The following is a 5,068-nucleotide window of genomic DNA, read 5'->3' on the forward strand; positions in this document are numbered from 1 at the left end:
GGTTCTGGAGACACAGATCATCTTTAGAAACATGTTTAACCCTTTCACTACCACACTACAGAAGGTTAACCTTTCACTACCACACTACAGAAGGTTAACCTTTCACTACCACACTACAGAAGGTTAACCTTTCACTACCACACTACAGAAGGTTAACCTTTCACTACCACACTACAGACGGTTAACCTTTCACTACCACACTACAGAAGGTTAACCTTTCACTACCACACTACAGAAGGTTAACCTTTCACTACCACACTACAGACGGTTAACCTTTCACTACCACACTACAGAAGGTTAACCCTTTCACTACCACACTACAGAAGGTTAACCTTTCACTACCACACTACAGAAGGTTAACCTTTCACTACCACACTACAGAAGGTTAACCCTTTCACTACCACACTACAGACGGTTAACCTTTCACTACCACACTACAGAAGGTTAACCTTTCACTACCACACTACAGAAGGTTAACCTTTCACTACCACACTACAGAAGGTTAACCCTTTCACGACCACACTACAGAAGGTTAACCCTTTCATTACCACACTACAGAAGGTTAACCCTTTCACTACCACACTACAGAAGGTTAACATTTCACTACCACACTACAGAAGGTTAACCTTTCACTACCACACTACAGAAGGTTAACCCTTTCACTACCACACTACAGAAGGTTAACCATTTCACTACCACACTACAGAAGGTTAACACTTTCACTACCACACTACAGAAGGTTAACACTTTCACTACCACACTACAGAAGGTTAACACTTTCACTACCACACTACAGAAGGTTAACCCTTTACTATCACACTACAGCAGGTTAACCGTCTATAGTGTGGTAGTGAAAGGGTTAACCTTCTGTAATGTGGTAGTGAAAGGGTTAACCCTTTGTCGTGTGACAGGGAAAGGGTTAACCTTCTGTAGTGTGGCAGTGAAAGGGTTAACCATTTGGTAGTGTGGCAGTGAAAGGGTTAATAGGGTGCAGAAAAAAACCACCAATGTTTCAACACATCCATGTTGATCCGTTAGCTCCGGGACCTTCCTTTCTGACGACCAAAGGATATGTTTTCATTTGGTTTTTCCACAATTTCTCCATATTGTGGTTGTTATATAAAGTTTTATACATCTGGAAGTGATCCATATTTCACACAATCCATATTTAATACACTGCCTGCCTCCCTCTGTGTTGTGGAGTCCGTGTCCATGTAACGCCACAGCGACTCCTCAAACTCCCCATCCACCGCACGGTGACACTCCCTGTGCTTGGGGTCAAAGGTTAGAGTTGAGAGGGTTCACTGGGAGAGCAGAGAGACACAGGTTGTGGGTGGGGAGGAGGGGGGGGGGGGGGGTACGGGTGGTATCTGTGCCTCCACTGGGGCACCATAAGCCAATCAACGTGGTTGAAAACACCAGACACCATCCATATTCATGAGTGACATGAGTCTTGTTTGTGTCCAGTGTAAGCCCCGCCTCTCTTCTCTCCCGAGAGCCAATTAACGGCACTGAGGTTACGGAGCAGAAGTCCATACGGAAACGGTAGCTTTTATATGACGTTTTTATTTATATACCCACGTGAAACTAAAACAATTATTACTATTTACGAGTCACGCTATGGATCGGAGGTGACCTAATGTAGATTTTTAATGTAGGTTTTTTAATAATTATTTTTATTATTATTACCATTATTATTATTTTTACAGTAACTGCCTGACAGATTGTAATATATATTATAATGTTATCATGTGTTTCATTTTGACATAGTATTTTTATATGTTGAAATGATAGGAATGGATTTGTCTTTAACCGCCCCCCCCCCTCCCCCTCCCCCTCCCCCCTCCCCCTGGGAGACATGTGATAATATTGGTTCTGATTAGTGCGTTAGTGAAAAGTCTTTGTTCCATTGGTCTCTTCTGTCTGAGCTGCCCCCCCACCCCCACTCCCCCCCCCCCCCCCAAACCCAACCAGCCTACATGTATGAAAACAGCACCATAATGTGATGGTACACGTTATCCAAACCACATGATGAATAATGGTTTATCTCACACCATGATGTGTATGTGGTACGTTTTCTTTTTGTAATATTTATTTCAATAATAAAGAGCTGCTTGTTTGTCGATTTGTTTTTCTTCAACCTTGAAGAACCGTGGCTCCAGTTTCTTCTCTCTCTCTCTCTCTCTCTCTCGTTCTGTCAGTTGTTGTCTCTGCTTTGACCTTTGGCCTCGATGTGTCATTGGCTCTGTCTCCTGCCCCTGCTGTGTCTATGAGCGCTGCTGACAGCTCTGAGTCAGAGAGAGAGAGAGAGACAGAGAGTGAGAGAGAGAGAGAGAGAGAGAGACAGAGAGAGAGAGGGAGCAACAGCAGAGAGAGACGGAGAGAGAGAGAGAGACACAGAGACACAGAGAGAGACGGAGAGAGAGAGAGACAGAGAGAGAGAGCAGGAGCAGAGAGAGAGGGTGTTTTTCCCAAAATGGGAAAAACACCCATTAGAAGTACTGCATGCAGAATTGTGCAAAAACCTACTTAGGGTCCACAGACACACTGCCAATAATGCATGCAGGGCAGAACTTGGCCAATACCCCCTAATTCAAATTCAAAAGCGAGCCATCAAATTTTACACACACCTCCAATCAAGTGACCCCCACTCCTACCACTACAAAGCCCTCCAGAGCCAAGAGATGAACCCAGATAAGAGTCCCCTCTGCCAGCTAGTCAGAAATCTCTGCCCACAAACGCTTCAGGACAGACACCAAGAAATCTGGTCCAACCAAATAATCTCAAAACAAAAAGAAAATTATATAGAATATTGGAACAAATCAACCAAATCTCAAAGTAAATTAGAATTCTATTTGACCCTAAACAGAGAGTACACGGTGGCAGAATACCTGACCACTGTGAATGAGATAAAATTAAGAAAAACATTGACACGGTACAGACTGAGTGGACATAGTCTAGCCATAGAAACAGGCCGTCACAGGCAGAACTGGCTGCCCAGAGAGGCCAGGCTGTGTTCACTTTGCCATCAGGGGGATGTTGAGACAGAACCTCACTTCCTGCTATACTGTGAGAAATACAAGGATCTAAGAGAAGTCTTCTTTGATAAAATAAATAAAATTGATGCACAGTTTATCCATCTCCCTGATCACCAAAAGCTGTTATATATGTGTGGGGAGAAAAGTCAGTGTACAGCATTAGCTGAAAATATGTAGATGGTTGTCACACAATAAGAGAACAAGCTCTGTAAATGTATCTGAATGGCCACACTTGAAAAATGACTACCCGATTGAGTGACTATTTTGTAAATTAATATGTTTCTTGTTGATTGTCTTTACTGTTATTACTAATATTATGATATTTTATTGCTTAATATATATGTTATTGTTTGTATGTTGAACTTGCTTTGGCAATAACTATGTTAATATTTCATGCCAATAAAGCCTATTTGAATTTGAGAGAGAGCAGAGAGAGAGAGACAGAGAGAGAGAGAGCAGGAGCAGAGAGAGAGAGAGCAGGAGCAGAGAGAGAGAGAGCAAGAGCAGAGAGAGATTGAGAGAGCAGGAGCAGAGAGAGCAGAGAGAGAGCAGGAGCAGAGAGAGAGCAGGAGCAGAGAGAGAGACAGGAGCAGAGAGAGAGAGAGCAGAGAGAGATTGAGAGAGCAGGAGCAGAGAGAGAGCAGAGAGCAGGAGCAGAGAGAGAGAGCAGGAGCAGAGAGAGAGCAGGAGCAGAGAGAGAGCAGGAGCAGAGAGAGCAGGAGCAGAGAGAGCAGGAGCAGAGAGAGAGAGAGAGCAGGAGCAGAGAGAGCAGGAGCAGAGAGAGAGCAGGAGCAGAGAGAGAGCAGAGAGAGAGAGAGCAGGAGCAGAGAGAGCAGGAGCAGAGAGAGAGCAGAGAGACAGAGAGAGAGACAGAGAGCAGGAGCAGAGAGAGAGACAGAGAGCAGGAGCAGAGAGAGAGGGAGAGCCAGAGAGACAGAGAGAGAGAGAGAGCAGGAGGAGAGAGAGAGGAGTGGAAGAAAGAAAGAAAAGAGGGCTGGCCGTGGGGAGAGAGAGGGGGATGGAGAACGATAACGAGCGACTAGTGCAGTGAGGTTTGATCAATGGATGGATGGAGGGAGGAAGGAAACGGAGGGAAGAGGAGAGGAGGAGGAGGAAGAGAGATAGAGAGAAGGGATGGCGCCTCGAAGGAGAACGACGAGAAGAGAGAGAGCCTGTGCCTGTGTGTCCCGTTGGGAGAGGAGGAGAGGATATGAACCCTGAGAGTTGAGGCCGTTTAATGAAACCCTGATTTATGCGTCTCCTCGTAACCATAAAGCATAATACAGAGACACCCCCCCCCCCCCCGCACGCTCTCTCCACTCAACACACATACACACACACCCTACCTCCACCCCTACCTCCACCCTTCACATCTTTACCCCTTCCCCCTTCTCCTCTCATCTCTCCTTCCCCTCCTCTCCTTCCTTCTCCTCTCCTCTCTCTCCTCTCATCTCTCCTTCCCCTCCTCTCATCTCTCCTTCCCTTCTCCTCTCCTCTCCTCTCTCTGCCTCTCTCTCTCTCTCTGCCTCTCTCTCTCTCTGCCTCTCTCGTTCTCTTTAAGGGATAAAATCACTCTCTCTCTGCCTCTCTCGTTCGTCTTTAAGGGATAAAATCTTAGCAGCAGTACCTACCCAACCCCAATTCCAATAAAGGCCTTTTTTTTTCTCCATATCTTCGCCACACAAAGGAGAAAGAACGCATACACACACACACACACACACACACACACACACACACACACACACACACACACACACACACACACACACACACACACACACACACACACACACACACACACACACACACACACACACACACACACACACACACACAACACACAAAGGAGAAAGAATACACACACACAGCCTCTGGGAAGCTGATTCTCTTAAAAACGCACAATAGCTCAAAAGAGCGCCCATTCCAGATGCCATTCCATCCTGATTCCAAACTGATGATGAAAGGACGCAACGGAAAGGATTCATTACGCATTGATCAGCTTGGTGGGTTAATCAAACAAAGAGCCATCG

Source organism: Notolepis coatsorum (genome assembly GCF_963971535.1).
Source record: "Notolepis coatsorum genome assembly, chromosome: 7".
Lineage (NCBI taxonomy): Eukaryota > Metazoa > Chordata > Actinopteri > Aulopiformes > Paralepididae > Notolepis > Notolepis coatsorum.